Consider the following 24,894-nt stretch of genomic DNA (forward strand, 5'->3'; position numbering starts at 1 on the left):
CTAGGCACAGCTCATTGTAACTTCCGTGACATATATGTTCGTTTTGCTTTATATAAAATATTTCAGTGAATTCTATTAATACTAAATTGTTAGATTGCTGATGCTTGGGATTTATGTCTTGTTGCGTTTTCTATTTCCAGTATTCCGGAATACAGTGCCTTTACACAGTAGGGCTTCAATAAGTAAAGGCGTTGAATTATGCTGTAATGTTGTAAAAACACATTAACAATGTGTTTTTACAACATTAACTAAAAAACTTACTGACTGTGGCGGGATGTTACTAAGGGAGTATTGTTATGCAAGTGAATATAGAAAAGGGTACGTTCACGTCAGGAGTGAAGGAACAAGGGGAATGCATAGCTGGGTGGGGCTGGTTTGTAAGAAGCGATGTTCAATTCAGTCTGGTTGGTCCAGGATTGCGTGGAGTAACTAGAATTTCAACCTTCTCAAGTATTTTTGTCCTTCTCACCTTTCGAAAGCTACTCCGCCGGTCTCCATTTCTTCCCTTAGGGCTGGCGCCAACTGATGCGACCCCAAAGTCTTAACAGTCCATGCCGAGCTCCCAGCTCCCGCTCAAAAGTGCCTCAGCCCGGGGGCTCGGGGACGCGAGCCAAGAACGCGCGGGGTCACGCGCCGGGCAAGCGCCAAACCGGCCACAGCCTCAAAGCGGTCCCGAGGGCGGGGCTGCTGCGGGGAGGGGCGGGGCGGGGCGGGACGGGGCGGGGCCGGCCGCGCCGGGCGGGAGGAGGCCCGGGGGCGGCTAGGGTGTCACCGCCAACCCGCTCCGGCCGGAAACGGGCGCTTGTTTCCGGCCGGACGGCCGAAAGCCACCGATCCTGAACCAGCCGCTGGAGTCGGAGTGGCGACCCGGTGTGGAGCCGGCGGAAAGCCATTGGGAAGAGGCCAGCTCCGGTCAGTCCCGGCTTGGCTCCAGCTCCATCTCCTGTGGAGAGCAACAGCCGCGGTCGCAGTGTCCGCCTCCGCCTCCATCGTCGTCGGGGGAGGGGCCGCTCGGACCCCGGGGTCACTGCCGAGGAATGAGGCGAGGCGGCCGGGCCCCGCGCTCCGCCCCGGCCTAGAGCCTTGCCCCGAGAGTCGCGAGGGTAACGGAGACCCCAGCCCTGACACCCTCCCCATCTCCTCCCCGCTCCTCCCGCCTCTCCAGCGCCCCAAACTCTGCGTCGTCGAGCTCCACTGCCCCCTCTCTCTGACGAGACTTCACCTGAAGCCATCTCCCCTGAGCACCCGCTCTCTGCTTGGTCCCCACCTTCCTCCTTCACGCCAATCTTTCACCTGCGTCCCGCGCTCCCAGCCCCGGACGGCGGTTCCTGTCCCTTCCCGAGCTGTGCTGGGCAGTTTGGATAGTCCCCTCTTGTCAGCTAGACTTTGGGAGACGGACGGCGGAGTTTTAGGGTGGTCTAGATGCAGCCTCCCCCCCCCCCCCAGTAGGATAAAGTTCTTTTAAAGTCACTATAAAAGTAAAAAAGAAAAGCCAAGTTTGTTCTTAACGATAGCCAAACTGAGGTGCGTCCAGTAATGGAGGAAGGGGGGTAGGGAGGGAGGAGAGAGAGAGAGAGAGGGAGAGGGAGAGAGGAGAGAGAGACTGTGGTGAGTGTAGGTGTAGAAATTCTAGGGCAGGCTTATGGACTTCAGAAAAAAAAAGTTACTGTGCGCTGATGGAAACTTTAGAAGCTGCTGATGAGTAAGCTGGGGGCTGCGTGATCGCACTCTTCTCATAATTACTAGGTTAACGGTGTGGCTCCTGTTGAGATGGAATGGGATTTGTTTACTGGGCCGGCGTATTTTTAGCCTGTCGGCTCACAAGGACCAGCCCTCAGAGTCGGTCTCTCTTCTCTGGTGATAGAGTGTCATTGTAACATAGGTGTCTTTTCTGGGCACAAGACACATGTAAAAATGGGGAAGTTGAGAGAAGCGAACTGGTGAGATTTGATCTAAGAGGTTATCCCCCCCCCCCAAAAAAAAAAACTTCTTAGGGAATTTTCATGACTGCAAAGCCAATCGCTAACCCGCTTTGACTTTGGCTTTCTTTATCTTTTTGTGAATACTACATAGGGTGTTTTATTTAGAAGCTGGTAATTTGTGGGTCTTTGGCTTTTCCTACAATATACTTAGGTCTTTTAGGATGCTGGATCCCTTTGTGTCTCAAAACCTGTCAGGTGGATACGAAAAATAAGGAGAAGTGGTGGTAAGAAGACTCCAAAGGAGTAGCTAATTTCTATTTTTATTTTTTCTATGTTGCATATCTAAAAAGACATTTAGGAAATGTGTTTCTTAGTCAATGGGATTCTGTTCCTGAGGGATGGAGAAGTCTGCCAGGGAGAATCAGACTTGTAGTTAAATGTTGGCGGTATATAACTTACAAATGAACACATTCTAGGTAAACAATGAGGAATTAATTATGTTCTTTACCCTCATTGTTTTTCAAGCAGGTCTTTTAAGTTTACTAACCTTCTGTGCTAGTCTATTGATATTTTGAAGGTTAAAGAGAATGTAAAATAAAAGAAATTGCTGTTCCTCCTGTACAGCACTGAATGCAGTCTGTTCTGACTTTACTAGTGAACTGGCATCTTTAGAGCACCTTTGTAATCCAGGCTGGTTTCTGTGTACTTAGAGATTGCACATGAACACAAATATTAGCTCATGCTGGGCATAATTGAGAAGGTAAATATGCTGAAAACACATATTCCAAAACCAAAATAGATTTTTCTTTTTCGATTTTTTTGCTCTCATTTTGGATTATCAGCACCTTTCTGCCAATCATTACCCATTAACGTGAATAATTTAGAACTGAATAGATGTCTGTCTTGGACATCATATGTTTAAGTGGGAGGTAAAGATGGTAGGTAGTTTCCAAACGACTTGTAGTTGGTTTGTTTATTTTCAGTGCTCTGGCTTGTCTTATCCCTTTCATTTAGTACCAGGGACTTTCTCTGTGGAAGAGAAAAAAAGTAAAACTTTGTCAAAGAAACAAGGCTGGTGTGTTGTATAAGGCAGGGTGGCCAACAGTGGGCTCTGATGAGTTGTGTAAGGCACGGTGACCAACGATTGATGTGCAGTGTTAGATGCGCTGTGATGGAGCTATGTCACTAATTTGGAAGTGTTCTTGAAGTAATAATTGCTTTAATCTCTCTTTTCCTCCCCACTCCTTCTACCTATTAGTGGAAAAACATCTCAGTTGGAGCCTAAAATGGGATTTAAAAAAAAATGACAGGTATCTTCTTGGAGTCTTAACTGCTAATAGTGGCTTTAATCCCTGTGAGTTGGCTGGTGCCAATCATAGTTATGACACATGGGTAATTTCTGTTTATATCTAACTTCCTTTTGTTGAACTGTATACGTTACTCTACCAGGTATGGATTGAAGAGTTTGATTAAACCTAGGAATGAGTATAGAACAAGCAGCTCAATATATCCACTGCTAGTCTCAGTTCTTAGACGACTTCTTAGAAACTTGAGGTACATTATATGCAGCCAGGTGAGTTATTGTGGAAAAGTTTAGTATCAAAAGTAAATATCTACTTTGTTATGGGGATATTATACTGCTTATTAAAGTTTCTGGGTTCCCAAATCCTTCAGGTATTCTAACAGTGCTGGCTGAGACTATTGGAGAGAGACAGAGACAGAGAGACTGTATGCATGAGTATGTGTGTCTAAGGAAGTGTTCTTACCACAAACGCTTAACCCCACGAAAGGGGGAAAACAATCTTGGCAAATGTGGTCTCAGAAATATATTTCCTATGGAACGTAAAGACAGTGAAATAGCAGACTGGAATTTTAATGCCTGATAAATTTATACAATTAAAATTTTGTACAGGGCAGTTTTTTTCATGAATTTTTGAATTCAGTTGAATTTTTAATAGATAATAGAAGAGAGAACTTAAAAAGAAAATTCTTGCTGAATAATGATTGAACACTCCCTTGGATAAAGTGACCTCTAAGCTCCAGTTTCTGGGGAGATAGAAAGATGAAAAAAGATGTCTTTTCCCTTGGAGTGGGGACTGAGGGACAGGGACGTGATACTTGGGGCATGGAGCAGGGCAGAGGATGATGGTGACATAAATGTAAGATGTTTAGACTCTTTAAATGTAGAAAACTGTCTAAACAAAACCAAGTGTAATGTACTGTACTGGAGTGTGTATGGGCTGAAGACAACTTGAAGTAACACTAGGAATTAAGATTAGACAGAAGGTTTCTAAGTTAGTATGCTTTGAAATGGACTTGGGAGGGTATGGATTAGTAATGTAAAAGCACAGGCTGTGAAATTAGATGAACTTCAGTTCTTCTCTCTTCAGTGTGGTGCGACCTTGCCCAGTCACTTCTCTGTCATTACCTATAAGTATATACATTTAAGTCAGTGAAAAAATGGTCTCTGAGCCGGGCGTGGTGGCGCACGCCTTTAATCCCAGCACTCGGGAGGCAGAGGCAGGCGGATTTCTGAGTTCGTCGAGGCCAGCCTGATCTACAAAGTGAGTTCCAGGACAGCAAGGACCATACAGAGAAACCCTGTCTCGAAAAACCAAAAAAAAAAAAAAAATGGTCTCTGTGTTAGGAATAAAAGAAGATTTTCTGAGAGGCTGGGGGTGCTTGTTTAACCTGCAGAAATCCCTGGATTCTGTTCCCAGCACTGAACAAATTGAGTGTGGTGGTAGATATATGTAATCCCTGCACTTGGGAGATAGAGGCAGGAGATCAGAACTCATTGCCAGTCCAGGATGTGTGAAATCCAGTCTCAAAAACCCCAAACAAAAGGATTTTCCAAATAAAGTATAGAATGTATAATGTGCAGCGGTGGTATGTATGAATGACTAAGTTGTATGTGAGAGTGACTGGAGAGAATGTGGGTTGGTCAAGTCATGGGGAGTAAGAGGGTGGAAGGGATTCAGAGGCCAGCCTGTTGGATGTGGATAGAAGGGTCAATAGAGTCATTGTAGGTCTTTGAACAAAGGGTGGATTTAATGAGAAATATTGAGCCCTTTGGTCCAGGAACTCAGGGACAAGAGTCAGGCAGGACCCGGTACATTGTGACTGCTCTGCTGCTTTTCTGTACCATCCTGGCCCTAAGAGACAGTCTCAGAGGTAGACGGAAGATCCCATACAGAAGCCTTTGTATGTGCATACCTTGCTGTCTGAGCTCTGCTTGTCCCTGTTTCATAGTGCACCAGCCTGTGGAAAAATCGCAAGACTATGGCGGGGTTCTGCTCAAAAGCTTGTGGTAAGGATGATATGTTTCAAGAGCCTTTAGTTCTGCTAATGTAGAGAGTACTGGCCTAAGAATTAAACAATTTATGCAGGAATTTATTGTTCTTAAAATGCATTATTTTTAAAGCCAGATTTACTACTTTGGGGTTATACTGATGTTAAATTTACGTTTCCAAGCCTATATTACCTGGTAGCTATGAAAAGACTATAGGAAGAATAAGATACAGTTATTTTGCCTTAAATATTTGGCTTTAGAAATCCACAAAATTAATAGCCCATTTTTGGGTAATTTAAACTATACTAAGTATTTTAATATATGCTAATCTGAAAATCTTTGAAGGTCAAATGTGGCCTCTCAGACTGTCTCCTTCCTGCATAAGAACACTTGGTAGATACTGTCTTATATTCTAGCTAGAGTGAATCTTCATTCACAGTATCTGGGGGCTCACTGCATTACACTGCATTGGTAAAGAGTAAGTTAGCTAGGTAGCTTGCTTGCTTCTTTCTTCTTGTCTGTCTGTCTGTCTGCCTGTCTGTCTTTCTTTCTTTCTGAGACAAGGTTTCTCTGGACTCACTTTGTAGACCAGACTGAGCTTGAACTCAGAGAGATCCTCCTGCCTCTGCCTCTGGAGTGCTGGGACTAAAGATGTACACCACCAAGCCTCTAATAAGGTCTTGAGTACTGAAAAATCTTCAAGATATCCTGTAGGAAAAATTTTGATAATATGACTAATTAAAAGGGAGAGATGTTTATTGTTACATTAAACAGTAAACAGAAGCGCTCAGCTGTTCTCTAGTGACTTTGCCATCCTTATCCCTGCCAGCCCCCACCTTCATGTAGTCATTACAAAACCCTATGATGTCATGAGCACCGATTATCACTCACCTCCAGTCAGGTGCTTATATTTCTGAGTTGGAAACCAGAGGCAGAAAAGACAGGAATCTTATGCACAGCTAGACTGGGATTATTCTCAACTGTTTTGTTTAGTTATGTCTCATCCCTTAATTTCTTCTAAGAAATAGTTTTGGGTAAGAGGAATTAATTAAACTTGTTGTTTTTACCTGCTGTGAGTTCAGTTCTATACTAAGTGCTTGAAGGACCGGTGTAGGCTGGGGGTGGTGGTGGAATGACAGCTTTGTGTCCTTTAAGATTGTGGGTTCAGTTGCAAGGAAGAGAAATAGAATAGCTATCTGCTGAGCCTCGATTCACATGCCAGGCACATTTTTTTAAGTAGAAAGCTTACATTAATTTCATTTAATTGCACAGCCCAGGCCTTATACTATAGATACTTTAGGAGTAGAGTACTCTGGTAATTATGAAAGGTACCACAGAGGAATTAACAGAATTTCAAGTGCTTTTAAAAAGTGCATTAGGAAAGCCAGGTATAATGACATCTGCCTGTAATACCAAATCCTAGCACACGAGAGGCTGAAGATCAAAGATTGTGGTGTTCAGATCGGCTTTAGCAGCATAGTATAACATCTTAAAAGGCAGATACCAATAATCAAAAAACCAAACAAAAAACCCTAAGAAATCAACAGGCTCAAACAAAACCCTGGAAACAGGACAGTAGTCAAAATGTTCTAAAGACACTGACTAGGTTGATCTGAGTAGTAGTGACATTTACGTTGTTTGGGCTAGTGTCTGTGGGAGAAAGTCAGTCTTTTAACGATAGACTAATAAATGTATGTTAAAGGTGGAAAATAGGGTCTAGGGAACCCATGAAGGATTCTTATTAGAATGGTAATATGACAGTAAGATGCAAGCTGGCTTGTTGTTCTAAAGGGAAAAGACATGGCTCTCTGGAGTCTGGGATGTGATGAAGCCTGAGAAGAGTCTTGAGGTAGAACACAGAGAAGAATGGAAATGAGATAGTGAGGGAAGCTGACACTAGTGAGGAACAGATAGCAGGATATGGTGATGAGTCAGGTAGGACCATGTCAGGCCTGCACTGTAGGAGACATTGACTCAGCCAGACGGTACGGAAATTTCCTTATTTTTAAATTTTTAAAAAATTTCATATGTATGTGGGAGTGCCTGCTTGTTATGTATCTGTGCCACATGCATGCCTCTCCTGGCCAGGTTAGGGCACCAGATTCCCTAAAACTAATTACAAGTGGATGTGAGTCATTTGATGTTGGTTCTGGGACTTGAACCTTGGTCCTCTGAAAGAGCAGCAAGTGCTCTTAAATGCTTACCCATATCTGCAGCCTCAGATTTCTTTATTTTTAAGGAAAACATAATGAGTTCAGTTTGGGATATATTGGCTTAAAGTGGCACATGCCCACATGAGAGCTATTTTGGTTGTCAGAGTTAGGAACCTAAAGTTGTGTAGAAGCAGGGGAGATTATCAGCAAAGATGCGATATCTGTAGTTGTGTGAGAATTGGGCTTTAGAGAAAGCAGCATGGTGAAGACTGGCAGTGAGTTTAAGTTAGCATTTCTCCTCTCTAGGCTATCCCAGTTGCTTCTTCTTTCTTCTTTCCTGTTTATTTGGTTGTTTCTGTTCTGCCTCATCCAGTGTCTTTTGGATGTCTCCCATCTTATAAACTCTGTCCTAAGCACTAAAGAGGTCAGAAAAATTCTTACTCACAAGAAGCGTAAGAGTTTAGTTAAGCTGTTTTCAACCTGTGGTTGCAACCCCTTTAAGGGTTGTATATCTGATATCCTCAATAGCCGATATTTATATTATAATTCATAACAGTAGCAAAATTACAGTTAATGAAGTTAGCAACAGAATAGTTTTGTGCTTGGGCGTCATCATAACACGAGGAACTCTATTAAGGGTCACAGGTCTAGTTGAAAAATAGTAAATAATATAGATATAGTGAAGTGTGATAAATGTTGTAATAAAAGTTACAGGGTAGAAAGTGGAGGCCCACAGATCAGTTCTGCCTTGGGCATGCAACAATAGGACAGAGCCTCCCAGAGGAGAGGACGTGCCCATGAATGGTGAGCTAAGCACATAGCCTACAGGAGACCAAGGGTAGCACACTCTAGGCTGAGAATAGAGCTGGAATAAAAAAAACTTAGAGGAATGAAATAGACTGTTTCATGTGGTATTGAAGATATTACGGGGGGGGGGGGGGGGGGAGGGGCAAGGCTGGATCATGTGGAGCTTTATCTTCTGTCAGTCTTTCCGTTCATCCGTCCATGCATCCATTTGTTTATTGAAATGGAATTTCGCTCTGTAATCCAGGCAGACCTGGAATTTAAGTACACAGGCTTGTTTTGAACTTACAGCTCTTCTGCCAGCCTCCTAAGTGCTCCTAAGAACAGATATGAACCTCCATGCCTGACCTGTGTTTATTTTGTGGTGCTGAGAATTGAACATAGTGTTTCATGCATGCTAGGCATGTGCTCTACCATTGGAGAATGTTATCTCATAGTGCAGTAAATGATGAGGTAATAAAGGATTATAATCATATGGGGATAAGTTTCAAATCCAAGAAAGGTTATCTCAGTGGTGTATAAAGTGTGCTCTAAGAGAACGACGCAAAGGACCTTGTAATTTCCTGTTTAACCAGAGCATATTGGTTGGTGAAGTTTCTGGAGTCCGAGAATTGGAGGAATTATGGTGCTTTCTTATTAATTTTCAAATAGACTACCTGGGGCTTTCATCAGAACCAGAGTAGTTTTCATAGCTCAGTGTACAATTGAATTGTCAGTGGCTGGCCTTTGGCAGGTGATTAATAAATGTGAGGTCACCACACTGTTTTCTCTCCAGCCCTATTTCAGTGTTTGTTTCCTTCTCCTACCTTGTGTTGTACTAGACCACAGAATAGCTTATTGCCTCCATTCCACTGTCCTTTTAAACCAAAGAGAACAGTGGTCCTTCCCAAGGTTTGATTGACAAACTGTTGTATTGAAAGTACCCCTGAGGAGGGACTTTTGACCTGGGTCAATTAGGTACCCAGAAGGGAAAGGAGCAGTGTGTTGGAGATTCATCGGCTGTAATAGGTAGATGTAGAAGGGAGTCAAGGTTTTACTGAGTGTGTAAATCTGTTTTTCTTTCCCACTAAATTCCCTTTAAGTTGTTTTCTATTAAACTTATTTTTAAGTTGAGCCAGTGAAACTTTTGTTATTAGGAATAGGCTATGGCTGAGTATGGTGGCCTCCTTCTGTAATTCCAGCACTTATGGGGGCTGATACAGGAGGATCGTGAGTTTGAGGCTATCCTGTGCCACAGTAGTATAACCCTGTCATTGTCCTCCTGTCCCAGCCAGCTTGATGGCTCATGCCTATAATCCCAGTACTTAGTAGGCTGAGGTAGAAGGACTTTGTGGTGTTTGAACCCAGCCTGGGTAACATAGTATCAGGACAGAATGAGACTCTGTCTCAGAAAACAACAATGACAAACGGAAACCTCAACCAAACGGAAACAAACAGGCAGTGGTAAATCAGACACTGCACTCAGATTTGAATTCTTCCTTTAAAAATTGTGGAAGTTTGTTTTAATATGAAAGTTGCATGTTTGTCATTCTTTGCTGGGGAAGAACAGGATAAGATAGAGAACATTTTTAATTTCCTGATTCCCATGGGGAAGTTAAGACATCAGGGAGTGTGGAAGGATGGATGGGTACCTTCTGATGGCCTTTCCTCAGATCTTGACTAACTAGCGATTTCCTTCTGTTTTCTGAGCTGTCAATGTCTTCCCCAGAGAAGGGCTTTGGTTTGGAAGCTGTCCACTTTAGCAGAGCTGCCAATTCTTGATTCTTTCTCAAGTGGGCAAGGGTACATTTTGTTTTTGTTTGTGAGTTCTGGGGGAGGGGAGAAAGGAGGTACAGAAGAGCTACTCACAGTCAGTCCTTGTCTGGAATCCTTTGTAGCTGGAAGTTTCCTTTGCTTTGTTTTGGGGGAGATGACTTGGCTCCACCGGCATTTGAGTTATTTGGGAAGGTGGTTCTCACTCGCCTCAACTATCTGCCTTGGGATGACAGTAAATACTTCATTCTTAGCCTGTATTGTCAACCACTACTCCACCCTGTTCTAGACACTTCTTGTGTATACTGTATGAAGTGTTTGAAGCTCTTCAGCCTAAAACAAGAGTCACATGTTCCCTTAAAACAGTGATTCTCAACCTGCAGATCACAACCCTTTTTTGGGTTGGGGGGGGTGGGTGTGTGGCGAAGCTGGGGATTGAATGAACCATTCACAGGTGTAGCATATCAGATATTTACATCACAATTCATAACAGTAGCAAAGTTACAGTTATGAAGTAGCATTGGAGATAATTTTATGGTTGGGGGCCACCACCACATGAGGGACTGTATTAAAAGGTCACAGCATTAGGAAGGTTGAGAAACAGTGCCTTAAAAGGTTAGGGGAACTATCCTGCCTCTGAGTGTTGTTATTGCATTTGTTAATGGCTCTTATTTCTGGTTTTCCTCTTGTGGTGCTGGGTATCAACTCCAGGGCCACCTTTGCATGCTAGGCAAAGGCTGTATTCTCCAGGCTGTAATTCTGCCAGTGTCCCAACTACCTGCTTTCCTTTCAAAGTGTGGTTGGTTTGTTTGTTTTCTTTTTTTTTTTTTTTTTCTTTTATGAGACAGGGTTTTTCTGTGTAGCCCTGGCTGTCCTGGAACTTGCTCTGCAGACAGGCTGGCCTTAAGCTCACAGATATCTACCTCCCTCTACCTCCTGAGTGCTGGGATTAAAGTTGTATGCCACCACCTGTCGGCTTTTCAATTTTATCTGATGAGCTATTTTAAACTTTTAGAAAATTTTAGGGAGAAAGCCCCAACAGGTAATTTAAGCTCACAACCCAAATTTTAAGAAAATTAATATTTTATCATACTTGATTTAGTATGTCTTGTGGTCTTTAAAATATTTTATAAATACAGCTGTCAATCTTAAGCTTATTTCTTCCTTCCACTGCTAAGGCATCCCTAACCAACCTTCAAGCTTCAGTGTTTGGTCTTTTCACAGAAGTCTTTCTTCTGTCCTCCAGTAGGATCTGGTTGGCTGCCCCACTGCTGAGTTGTACTATTAGTTGGTATTTGTCAAGTGGTGTTTGCATAGTCTCATACTTTGGGTTATTTGTGCATTGGTATACCTCTTCTAAGCACTGTAAGTGCCTTAAAAACAGAAATAGTCTCTTTTATTTTTGTTTTTCTTGTGGGTCTTACCCACAATAATTAACACTGGATAGGCATTTAGTAATCATTAGTCATGACTAGTGATTAAATGGTCATATTAACAAATAAAATAAGTGTCCATTGTGTTACTGAATTCTTAATTTTAAATTTTGAAGATGGCCCTATAAAAATAAAGCTTACGAAGAAACATTTTGTAATAAAAAACGTATTGAGATATTCGTTAAGTACACTCAGGACTAATTTCCTACAGGGAATGAAAGCATACATTCCTTGGAATTTGAAGCAGGAGTCGATAGGTGATATCATCCGAGTTGGGAAACTCCTGGGAATTGATCCTGGTGCCTTTTGATTCTCCTGTGCTCCTGTGGCCAGACACACTCAGTGGCTATCAGATTCTGCTTTAGTCACCAAGGTCTTGACATCCTCACTAGATAGAGATGGAGATTAAAACTCCCCCCAACCCCTAACACACACAGTCTCAGTCTTTCATACACACACAACAAGAAAACAATACAAAACCCCAGCCCCTCTGATTACTTACAAAACACTGCCGAGGACCAAGAAATACTGGCTGCTAAAGAAGTAAACTTGATACACACATTCTTATATACATATGTATGTACATATGTGTGTGTGTGCTTTTATAACCACGTGTCCCACCTCCAGCTTCCCTTTCCTATCCTTCCCTTTCCTTTCCTTTCCTTTCCTTTTCCTTTTCCTTTTCTTTTTTCTTTCTAGAGCATTATTATATAGCTCACACTGGCCTGGCCTAGAATTCTCAATCCTTCTGTGTAAACCTGTCTACTGTAGGGATTGCCAGATTACAACATGTGACTTTTTTTTTTTTTTTTGTCTTTCAAGACGTGTGTCCCCTGTGTAACCCTAGCTGTCCTGTAGACCAGGGTGATTTTGAATTTGGAGATCCCACTACCTCTGCCTCAGTGGTAGGATTAAAGGCTTGTGCCATAGCTGCCTGTTTTTTGTTTTTTGTTTTTTCAGGAGAACAGGATGTTTCAAAAGCTACAGACAATTGTTTTAAAATCTTCAAAAGCATATTCTGCAGTATAGAGTCCTAATATAACATTGTTTGAGCTTCAGTGATTTCCCCTATCCCCAAGTAAGAGTTAAATATTAAGATAAACTGAAATTGTTAATATATAAACTAAAAACAATCAAATATTGGTAATTTTATATACTTGAACTTATATGTTTAACATGACGTTTAATTTTCTCTGGGGTTCTGAAGTACAATACATGAAGTTTTTGAAGTAGGTAAACCCAATTCAGTTGTGTCTCTGAAATGTACTTCTGAATTTTATTCCAACTACTTATCTTTACAGTTATTGTTAGGTGGAAATTTGCTGGAGTGTCTGTTCTGGATCACATGCATGAGGTGCTGAGAAGCTTGTCAGGGATTGTGTGGGGCTAGAGCGGCTTCAGTTAACACCTTCAGAGTCAATGCTAACAATTAGAGCCGGGGAAAGAGCTCGATTGGGAACTTGCTTAGCTCTGGCCAAGAAACCTCTGATGAAGACGTTTGCTGTGACTGTTAGATCTGATAAGTTTACATGTCCCGTAAATAACTCGCCCTGGCCCACACGGCCTGATTTGGCTGTCTCCGTGCCCCTTTCTCGTCGCCATAGGGTAGATCTGGAATTGGAGGAAATTGCCTTTGGCCTTTGACTTCTTAGGGACTTGGGGAAGGAAGAGAAAAGGAGCGCTAGCCCCAGACTATTCTATTACTCTGTGGTTCCCAGAATATTCCTAGGTTGGGGGAGGAGAAGGCTGAAGTCGGGGAAAGAGCAAAGAAGCAGGGATTGCAGGATCGGACTGAGGACAGGAGCATCTTCTGGAACTCTTCAAACCCTGGTATAGGGGTCTGTGTCAGCTCCAGGCTAGATACTGACAGTTAATTGGGTAACATCATATGTGAAATATAACTGAAAATGGCAATTTTGTGTTCTGCAGGAGTAGTTGTATTCTGTTTTTAAGTCAAGACTATTTTAAATGAGTTACAGCTAACACCAAAGAAAAGGGGGCTTCTTCTTGAGGCTGTAGTGTTAGTTGAACTTGATGTTACGTGGAGCTAGACTACTTGGAAGAATTGAGGTACAAACATTGGAAAAGTGTGATGCTGACAACTGCACATTTTAGGCAACACATTTTTGTTTGTTGTTAAAGCCCTTTGTGAGCATTTGCTTCTGTTTCCTTTGAACGAGGAGTAGCTCACTTGTCTGTTAGGCCCTTCCTTCATCTCTTTGGTTTCCCATTCCTTACTAGGGGACAAGTCTGGTGTCCCCAGTACTTGGTTGCTGTTGTTTACTGACCAGAGATACTCTTCTCATGACTCTTCTCATGAAACTGAAAACAGACATGGAAAGTTAGACTGGAGAGTTGCCTTATCCTAGCTTCTTTTGATCCCCCAAATAAATTCCTACTTGTTTGGCATAAAGAAGTCGCTCATTCCAGCAATCTAAAATTTCCTCTCTTTCACATCATCATATACTTACTTGTTCATCATGAAAATTAAGATTCTGTAAATTTCTGTTGGTATTTTTTTCCTGAGGGGTGAAGATACATCCCTGTCTCCTGAGCATTTTCTGTATACTAGGCTCTGAATAGATGCACCGAAGTGACTGTAAGAAGGTAGAACCCAATAAATAAGCAATAAGAGTAGGAGGCTAGGTCCTGTGGGAACCCACATTCTGGGTTAAATAAGACTTGGTTACACACACACTTGAAATGTGAGAAACAAATATAGAATATGTAGCATATATATCACCATAGAGCATTTTAGAACTAAAGGAATTTTATATGTTACAGTCATTTTCTAGTTGAGGAAAACAAAGACCAGAAAATTTGAATTACTTGTTCAAGGCAGGAGTAAACAACAAACACTATTTGTATATTTGCTTTCTGAAAAGTTAGGCCTCTGGTATAGGATTATACACACTAAGAAATTAGTATTTAGGGCTTAGGAGATAGCTCACTTCTTCAAGTGCTTGTCCATCACTCGTGTGAGGCCCTGAGTTTGGTCACTAGAAGCCATATAGAAAAGCTGCAGTGGTGGTGCTCATGCTTGAACCCCTGAGCTGGGGAGGGGGTACAGGCAGGTCTGTCCCTGGGTCGTACTGGCCATCCCAACTAGCATACAAGTGAGTTCCAGGGCAGTAAGAGCCTTGCCTCAAATCAAATAACAAGTAGACAAATAATAAATAAAGTAAAATGGTATCTAATGTAGTCCTGTGGCCTCCACATACTCAAGCATGTGTGTACCCACGTCTGTACCACACGTCTGTACCTGCAACACACTGTGCACCTGCACAAAGAAGTTAATAATTGGTTGTGAGTACTAAATATTTGCAGGAGAGATAAGGTTTTCAGTTAGTACTGAAGTGAGAGTTGAAGTCAGTTGTTTGTTTGCTTCTAGTAAGCACTAGAGCTCAGCCTGGCGCTCTCCTGACTGTCCTTCGGTGTTCTCTTTTACCGTATCATATTGCTTAGGAGGAGGTAGGTGGTGGTTAAAAATGGAGATCAGATGCCTGGGAAATGTAATGGGAAGTTAAAGACCACATTATGATGATGTCTAACCACAAGCTGTTTCAGTTCTAGATAGGTTTTCTGTGCACTTAAACACTAACTGGATACTTACAGCTGTCATGCTCAGAGTGCATTGTAACAAGCAATTAGTGCTGTCTTTTGAGAGAATGTCTTTGTATTCAAAGGGAAAGATTCCTTTGGATTTTGAATTTAAATGCATATTCTCTCTGTCTCTCAGTTTTAAAGATGAAAGTTTTTCCCTTGCAAGTGGGATGGCTGCTTGGGTTAGCAGGCTGTAGGTAATGTGGTTTTGGAATAGAGGTAGGTCTTAAACTCAACTCTTTCTGGCGTAATTGTCAACAGTTAAGAGCAACTTACATGGGTGGTCTTACCTTAAAAGGGAAGTGAGTACTGTGAAGCAGGTGGATATTTATACTAACAGGTTAGAGGCTTGTAGTTGTGTTAAAACAAGAAGCAGACACATTAAGATAGTGCTCTTCCTTACCTCCTATGTATTCCTTTTGGCCACGGTTTTATCTAAGGTTGACAGATGCTCAAGATTCAGAATAACATTTTAGGAATCACCATTTTTTATATTTCTACTGTAAGGGTCTGGCACTGTGTGTTTGCTGGGTTTTCTGACCAGGTCACCTTCCCTTCCAACACTTGGCTTGTAGGACCTCTATCCCATTTTGTTCTTTGCCAGGGTTTCTGTTATAACCTCTGACCTGGCTGGAAAATAAAAGGAAGACTGTGTTACTGTTTGATAATAGCTCCTACCCTGACTTAAACCTGGTGCCTTATAGCTCATTTATTACCCTAAGGTAGATATTCTTTTTTGGGGGGTTGTGGGGGTGGGGTGGGGTTGAGACAGGATTTCTGTGTAGTCCTGGCACTCACCCTGTAGACCAGGCTGGCCTCGAACTCAGAAATGCGCCTGCCTCTGCCTCTGCCTCCTAAGTGCTGGGATTAAAGGCGTGTGCCACCACTGCCCTGCTTAAGGTAGATATTCTTATACACAAATGAATTAATTCAAAATAGTCACTGCTGTTGTTGAGGCACTGTTAAAGGTGCTAAGAATACTAAAGTATAAGGTTCTTGCGTGTGTTATAAAGAGGCTAAAGTGCTTGCCCAGGGTTACAGCAGAAGAGTAATAGAGCTGGGGTTTAGATGCAGCTTCGGTGGATTCCAGAGGTAATGTGTGCATAAATGTGTGTCATTTATATACATTGCACAATCTTTAAATATGTAAGTCAAGCCATAAAAATAGGTGGAATCTCCCAAATTTCTTTGTTCTAAAGACTCTTGATGAATTCGAGAAAGAAATATGTCTTTGTGCTGACAAGCCCACCTGCCCCATGTTGCCTTTTCTCTCTCCCTCACCACTCATACCTGGGAGTGAACTGGACAGTAGCCCGCTTTAGACTGTGTTGAAGACTGGGAAGATTTTGTTTCCTTGGCTTCCTGAAAGTTTCTCTCCTTCACATGTTCTTTCTTGTCGCTCAGTAGTGAGTAATGCGCTCGTAACAGTGCCATGTAGTCTTCATGGGATGTTTGTTTTTCCCTGGTGACTATGTGAACAACAATACTTTGCCTTCACTTACCTTCCTCAGTTTATTCAATTAGAAAATACTTTCTGTATCACAAGTCTAGGAAAGAGTTTTGAGAATGGGAAGAACATAAAAAACGGGGTGTCCTCTGGATGGCCCAGATCAGTTTTATCTGTATTCTAACTTGATTCCTTACCTTACATTATTAAAGAGAGTACTAATTTAATTTAATTTATTTATTTTGATCTTTTGAGATATGTTTTTTTCTGTGTAATTATACTGTCTGTCTGTCCTGGAACTCACTGTAGACCAGGCAGGATGGCCTCAAACTCAAAGAGATCTGCCCACCTCTGCCTCCTGAATGCTGGATCTCAACTGTGAGCAGCTTGAGAATACTCATTTAAATTATAGCCATTGTTACCATGTACCTGAGATAAGTGATATTCAATAGTTTCAAAAGAGGCACGAGGATTTCTTTTAGAAATTACTAGAAAACATTATAATGAATCTGGATTTCCTTTGTGTTCTAGAGTTTAGGTAGGATCAAAGTTTGTAAGTATTAGAGCTATTTGATATTGAGAATGCAGTCAGTTTCATAGTGGCTGTTGTGTACATAGCTTCCCATCCTCTCCATGACCGAGACCAAAATCCAGTTGGAACAATTTGCTCAGGTTGCTTTTGGCATAGCCACCAGCTATAGCTGTCTGAATAACTGGTGACTTCTAAGAGGAAGGGACACTGGGGTAGTGGGGCACACAGCTGTCTTGTCTGTCCTACAAGGATCTTAGCTTGTTCAAAAGCATCTTGAACCTTTCTGTCCCAGTCCCATATAACGCTCATGACACTGCACTGTCATGTTCTTCTACTTGGGATGTTTTTTTCTTTTCTTTAGCTCTTATTAAGTTATACAGAGGACAGTCAGCTTAGGTAAGATGGGGCATGAAAATCTGCCCATCTCCCAAGAGTGCCCAGAATGCCTGTAGCTTCAGTACATTTGTAAGCACAGGCTGTTGTAGGATTTTGTCAATACCATTGTCAAGTATTATATGCATCTTACCAGACTGTAATACTGTAAGAATTTTACAGCTGTGTTTGGCCCTTGCACATAGTGCAGACTGATCTCTCATCATCTTTCCTTTAGAGGCACTGTGTGTGTGTCTCTGGTGGCTTTCCAAATCTGCAAATATTCAAGAGGTTAGCATTATGTCATCTGTATAACAGAACCTTTTCCAGAAGATGGGCAGGGCAAGGCGACATCCTGCACCGCCATCTCATAACAAATAGTGCGCTACAAAGATGACCTTGGTGAAGCACTCTGAATGTCCATTGTCACCTGTTCTGTGCAAATGTCAGGTGATCCCAGAGGTGAACAACTAAAGATAATAAAGTCAAACATACTTAGGGTCTAATACAGCATGAAATGTTGCTTCCTCTGTAGATCAAGGATGGGTACAAAGCATAAATGGGGGGTGCTAACTTAGCTTAGTTAGGTCCCTGAATGCTCATTCTTTCTGAGCCATTACATTTTCATATCCTGGAGCTCTTCTACCTAGCCTCCCTACATTTCTCCATACCTGTTGGATCCTGTGGGCTTGAACTAATCTGCTATGACCTACTTACTACCCAGGGCCAAAGAGGAACATGGTCTTGCTCTCCTTTGGTGTACCTGCTGGCTTCCAGGGTCAGACAGGCTGTCTTGACCTCCCTGATCACCATACCTGGCTGTTGGGAGTGTTCCTGGCTAGTCAAACCATCTCTACCTCTAGCATAATGTTTTGCTGGAGGAAAACATACTCTCCTTTGTTTAGCGGGGATAATTATCCACTCCTGGGACAGGCTTGATCATTTTGACCTGTGTTCTTCTATCACAGATGTCTTCTGTGAACTGCTCCTCAGGCTTTACAGTCTTCCAGAAGTTCCTTAGCACACAGTTTGGCTTATATGAATTTTTCCTTAGGAATCTACTTCAACATAAATCTTGTCACATTTGCCTTTGAGTTACTCGGATGCACACCAGATACAGTCAAGTGCCACTGTACCCACACTACTTTATGTTAAATCTTTTAAAAAGTGCTGTGAAAAGTGCCACATATTGCCAGCTTACCTTCCTCAGACATTTCCTCTTTGTTAAGTATTTCTTCATTAGAAAATTATATCCTGGGGCTGGTGAAATGGGCTACTGAGTAAAGGTGTTTGCCACTGTTGAGGTTGATCTGAATTTGGTACTTCAGCTATACATGATTCTCACAAGTTGTGGAACATGCACACACCCCCATCCCCCCAGCCCCAATAAATGTAATAAAAATTATTACAAAAAAGGTGTACTAAGCATTTAACTATAGGTAATGCTTTTGAAGAAAGGATGGAATTAACGAAGTTTTGTAGTTTCAAGTTCTTTTTTTTTAAGATTTATTTATTTTATGTATATGAGTACACTGTTACTCTCTTTAGACACAGCAGAGTAGGGCATCTGATCCCATTAGAGATGACTGCTCTACCATGTGGTTGCTGGGAATTGAACTCAGGACCTCTAGAAGAGCAGTTGGTGCTTTTAACCACTGAGCCGTCTCTCCAGCCCTAGTTTCAAGTTCTTATAGAGGATCTCTATCTAATACTTTCCGACTGGATCAATTTGGTCTATTAAGTGAATAATTTAAGGAGAAATTTGTAATTTTTTTTTTTTTTTTTTTTTTGGTTTTTCGAGACAGGGTTTCTCTGTGTAGCCCTGGCTGTCCTGGNACTCACTTTGTAGACCAGGCTGGCCTCGAACTCAGAAATCCACCTGCCTCTGCCTCCCGAGTGCTGGGATTAAAGGCGTGCGCCACCACGCCCGGCTTGAGAAATTTGTAATTTTTGTTTTGCTTGAGTTAGTCGTAAATTATTGACCCTTTGGTAGAATTGAGAGTACTTGCTTTTGAATTCTAGGTAAAACTGAGTTTGATTTTTGAGATACTTTTCTATATTTCCATTTATGTCTTTTCTATTTTTACAGCCAGTAGTTACTACTATCAACACTACTACCACTAAAAATAATAATGGTTACAACTCATTCTTAGGTTTGATTTCTGGGGTTAGTTTTAAGGAAACTATGAGATACTAACTTGTGTACTAATTGATGCTTTTGTAGTTTTTATGGGAGAGGAAAAGGCAAAGATCTTTCTTTTGAAAACTTGGTCTGATGCTATATTCTTGTAAAGGGTTGCCTAGGCTACTTCTGTCTATTCCACGTCCACCAAGGGTTCAACAGTTTTCTTATTTGCATCACATTTGTACACATGATATAGAGTTTCTAAAACAAGTTTAACAAGACTTGTCATTTTGGGGGAGTGAAGGAAATAGGCCGGGTTTCATGTAGCCTAGCTCCCCGTTGGGTAGCTGAAGATGGCCTTGAATTTCCTCATCCTTCTGCCTTCACAATTGCTAGGCATACACCACGACACCTGACCTTAGACATTTTTAGTACATTCTTTTGGAAGCATCTATCTACATAAACAGTTTATATAGAGTTGGGGATAAGACAAACCACATTATTCTAATATGGATCCTGTAGAATAGATAGCAAATGTGTTGGTCAGGATCAGTGTCTGTCTGGCTCTCAAGGTAGTAAGATTGAGTAAACAATGTCTTTAATTAAAGTTTTTGATTAGGTATTTCAAAAAAGGACTTCATAGGTAACTTTCAATGATTGGCATTCTTAGAGAGAAACAAACAACTATAATAATCAGTTTAGTAGATTTTGAAGATCTCTCTCCCCTTTATGGTTTCTTTTGCTTTTTTAAAATATGTTTTATTTTGTTTTTGTCTCTCATTTCCGATACTTGGTAAATATTTGTTCAATAAAGGAAGCTGGTTGATAATCTGCTCCCCCTTTTTTTTTTAGGAATTAGCCCATTATAAACTTCTAGAAGGCAGCATTGCCTTATATATTTTATTCTCCTTCACCTTGCGGCCTGTCTGGCATTGAGTTAGGAGGTTAAGTATCCATCAGTGGAGAATTTACACTTGGGTGCCACTCTGTTGTGATGGCCCTTCCTAAGAAAGAGGACAAGTGGTTTTTGTTTTGTTTTTTAAGAAGTTAACTAGCTTGAATAACTAACTGTAGGGAGACCTGCTTTGATGCTTTAGGCTTTCCACTAGGGCCAAACAGAAGAAATGTGTTAAAACTTGGTGTTTTGTTTCTTTCTTGGTTTTAGATTATGTTTTGTCCTGTTCAAAACTCAGCAGTGATTTTTTTAATTAGTATAAGGCAAGTGTATTCAATTAAAATAGGTTTATTCTCAAAAAGTATATTCTAGCTTCAAACTACCAATATAAAAATAGAAATATCTCTATGATACATAATTTTATCCTACCCTCTTGCTTTGGGCCTTAGGGATGTGATGTTGTAGAGCTCTTCCAAGTGGAGCTCCTATCTTAGTGTTGGTTGGCACACAGAAGTGCTTTGTTCTGCTATGCCTCTCTGATAGTCTTTACAGATGATTTCTTTTTGTGAATATGGGTTGCGTAAGGGATTGACTTTTAAAGTACACATCTTTTTCTTTGGCGTATCTGTAGAAGCCAGAGATCTAGCTGAATATGAGGGCGGGCGGGGGGGCTAGGAGTTTGAAAGCTGGTGATATGTGACATCAGGTAACAGTTACTATCGTCACTAGATTTATGTTTTGAGAACTGGTTTTATCACTCGCTAGCCCTGTGGTTTGGACAATGACTAAACTTTACTAACTTGACTCTTAAGTTGTTGTCATCTGTAACTTGATATATGGAATAAAATGGTCTCTGATAAGATATCTCTAAAAGTTCATGATTCTAAAGTGTGACACTGGAAAGCACTGACTTTCTGAGCCTCCCTACTTTGGTTCACATAGAATGTTAACTATGTAAATTATTTTATTTTATGTGTATAGTTGCTTCATCTACATGTATGGCTGTATATCTTACTGTTGCCAGCAGAGATTAAAAGAATTACAGGTTCAGCCGGGCGTGGTGGTGCACGCCTTTAATCCTAGCACTTGGGAGGCAGAGGCAGGCGGATTTCTGAGTTCGAGGCCAGCCTGGTCTACAAAGTGAGTTCCAGGACAGCCAGGGCTATACAGAGAAACCCTGCCTCGAAAAACCAAAAAAAAAAAAAAAGAATTACAGGTTCAGTGGGGCTGATGGGAATCAAATCCAGGTTCTCTGAAAGAGCAACCAGTGCTCTTAACCATAAGCCATCCCTCCAACCCCAAGTTGTTTGTTCTTAAAAGAAAAGCAGAATACTACAAGAAGAGCAACCTGCACAAGTGAAAGAGACTCAGGTAGAGCTGGAGATGACCTGGATTAGAGAGTGTACTTTACTGCAGCCTGGATATGTGTGCACTTGTGGAGTGGGTAGCCGTTGTCAGTAAGAATAGTAACAGCTAAGAAACAGTGTCAGTAGGCATGTGGAGTTTGTGTCTAAACAGATGTGATTTTCTCATAAATCTTTTGGAGAACTGGTATGAACCCTGAGTCAGAATCAGAACCCCTAGGTCCAGCTGCCTTGCCATTTGGGTATCATTTAGGCATGACAAGTGCCTCTGAGTATATGTGTCAGCTATCAGAAAACACAGAATAAAAACCTTAAAAAGTATTTAACTAAAAATATTTGAGGGACAGAGTCATATATATATATATATATAAAACTTAGGTTGGCCTAGAACTCACTAGGTAGCTAAGCCTGGTCTTGAACTTGGGAGTTTTCCCACATCACTATTGGATATTGAAATTACAGGTGTGTACTATTATAATTTGAAACTTGTTTTTATGATCTGTCAAAGTGTTTCACAAATAAAACTACAAAGTTATTTAGAGGACTCATAGCTATACTCATATAAATTATATTTGTTCATATGTACCCTTATGGTATCAATGGGGAACATCAGAAAATGGGTTAGTACTTGAAACCAATAAATAATTTAAAGTCTGTTTTAAGTATGGATACTTAAAACATTAAGTAAGAATGCCAATATCCAGGATCTCCACTGAAATGTAGTCTTGTCCTCTATGCTCCTGTTGTCCCTAAAGACTCGAGGTCTCTCACTTCTCTGGGTAAAGTGGTTGCTCTTGTATAGATTCCTGTTCTAGTGACACTAATGGGTTCACACTCAGTACAGGCAGTTCTGTGGCTCCTCTTCTTTGTATTCCCAGCCATTAAATCGGTGACTATAAGATGATAGACTAGATTGGCAAATTTTGAATAAATTACTAATAATCAAGTTGGAGGTAGGGTGGAAGTGTCTAAAAGACCAGCTAATAACAATGGCAAGTGGTTTACATAGAGCCTAAAGGAGGCTTAGAGATGGTAAGAAAAGATAGATGCAGAACTAAAAAGAAGAAAATGATGAAAAAATCTTTGAGCTGAAGTATCTAATTTGTTGTTTTGCTTATTTGAAATAGGATCTCAATATGTAGCCTTGGCTAATCTGGTACTCTGTGTAATTTAGGGTGACATTGAGCTCAAAATATTCCTCCTGACTCAGCCTTCTGAATGCTAAGATTACAAATATATACCGCTGTGCCTGTCTCTGAAGTATCTACTTTTATAAAAGGAAAACTTCTTTGTCTAATGAAAGCCAAAAATTATTACCAGTATGTGGAAGGAAATTAATTTACCGAAAGAGATTTATGAAATAGATTGGTTTTGTATGGATAACTAACACAGATAGTACAGTAGTTTGATTTTTTCCTTCTTTTTTTTTTTTTGTTTTTTGTTTTTTGTTTTTGTTTTTCTTTCTTCGAGACGGGGTTTCTCTGTGTAGCCCTGGCTGTCCTGGAACTCACTTTGTAAACCAGGCTGGCCTCGAACTCAGAAATCCGCCTGACTCTGCCTCCCGAGTGCTGGGATTAAAGGCGTGCGCCACCACCCCCGGCTGATTTTTCCTTCTTTCTGACTTTTCCAGTCACTAGATATTAAATAATTGACAACTAAATGACCAGTAATTTGGAACTGCATAGCTGGTAGGGGGCTGGGTGTTATTTACCAGAGGTTTGCGAATTGACCTTTGAGAGAGAGTGTGTTTTACAATTAGTGTAGGCTGATGATTTGAAATTGTTTTGTTAGTAGTGGTATGTGTATATGAAATTAAGCAGTCAATTTTTAAAGGGCTCAAGTAGAACTTTTGTTTTTGTAGGATATTTTAAAAGTTGACTTTATTGAAAACCTAGTCTTGGCTGAGTGTGGTAGCACATGCCTTTAATCCCAGAACTCAGGAGGCAGAGGCAGGCAGATCTCTCTAAGGCCAGCCTGGTCTACACAGTGAGTTCTAGGACAGCCAGGGCTACATAGAGAAACCCTAACTCAGAAGACAAAGACAAATTTAACAAAACCCAAGAAAACCCAATCGTGGGCCGTTCTTAGCCCTAACTAAAAGGAAAAAGAAAAAAATTATGTGAAGTATACATTAATCTAAAACAAACAAAAAATGTTGCTTTAGGCATAGTAGTATAGGCCTATAATCCCAGCTACTTGGGAGGCTGAGACAGGAGGATTGCAAGGTCCGTGCCTATTTGGGTTACAGAATGAGTTCAAGGTTAGCTTGAGCTATGTAGTGAGACTTGTCTTTAAAAAACAAATAAACAAACAAACAAACAACAACAAATCCAAACAAAAATGAGCAAGGCTGGAAGTGTGTCTTACTTGGTAAAGTGCTTGCCTAGCATGCGTGAAGACCTGAGTTGAATTCCCAGCCCTGCAAAAACCAGGTATGGTGATAAGTCTCTATTCCCAATGCTTGTGACATAGGAAAAGTAAGACTACTAGTTCAAGGTCATTGGCAACAGAGAATGCAAGGCCAGCCTGTGCTATATACAACCTTTTCTCAAAACACAAAATACACCCCCACCCCACACACATACACAAAGCAAACAGAAAACATGAGACAACAAGAAAAGACTTGTAGAACTGGAGAAGTTGATTTGAGAGGAGTGAACTCTGGAAGAAAGATAGGTAGCTATGTTGGGTTCTGGTGGAGTTAAGAGTATTGTGACAAGGATTTGGGCACAAAGTGGGCAGTTTACATTTCTCAAGGATGTATATCAGGTATTACTCTAAAGATTGTAAGTATTTATAATCTAAACAAAAGTTAAATACTGTGTATTTTCCATCTTATATGTGAAGAAAACGTGGCAAAAAAAATTGTATTTCCAGGATTACATAGTTCTAAAATGTTAGATCCAGATTTGTAACAAGAAGTGTTTGAACCCAGAGTCAATTCTTTGTGGAGTTGAGAGGGTCTGAGCAGTGAGGGTGGGCTCGTGTATGAGTGACTAGATTGGCTGTGTTCTTCCATCCTCTCCAGGTGAAGTGTGCTGTTGCAGTAGGCGCTGTCTCTGCTGTGGGTGGACTGACCTGTAAATAGTATGCTTAGTTACTTAGTACTGCGCGATGGTGAAGGAATCCCCAAGTCTCTGAGCTTGTCATTATCATGTGTAATATGAGATCAATGATACAAACCTCTTAGAGTTGTTTGA

At 41.2% G+C, this 24,894-nt stretch overlaps 1 protein-coding gene across 4 annotated transcripts in view; it reads left to right on the plus strand.

Annotated features, from left to right (window-relative positions):
• The first annotated feature begins 783 nt into the window (after positions 1-783).
• The window catches only part of Otud7b (OTU deubiquitinase 7B), a 56,756-nt gene continuing 32,645 nt past the window's right edge, over positions 784-24,894 (plus strand). The window contains exons 1-2 of one of the 4 annotated variants that reach the window (XM_029475043.1): positions 784-1,103; positions 5,175-5,232. The gene's annotated coding sequence lies outside the window, so the exon portion shown is untranslated. Of the gene's footprint in view, positions 1,104-5,105; positions 5,233-24,894 lie in introns of those variants that run through there. The other 3 variants (XM_021158377.2, XM_029475045.1, XM_021158379.2) reach the window with 3 other exon arrangements.

The sequence above is a fragment of the Mus caroli genome, chromosome 3, assembly GCF_900094665.2.
Source record: "Mus caroli chromosome 3, CAROLI_EIJ_v1.1, whole genome shotgun sequence".
Classification (NCBI taxonomy): Eukaryota; Metazoa; Chordata; class Mammalia; order Rodentia; family Muridae; genus Mus; species Mus caroli.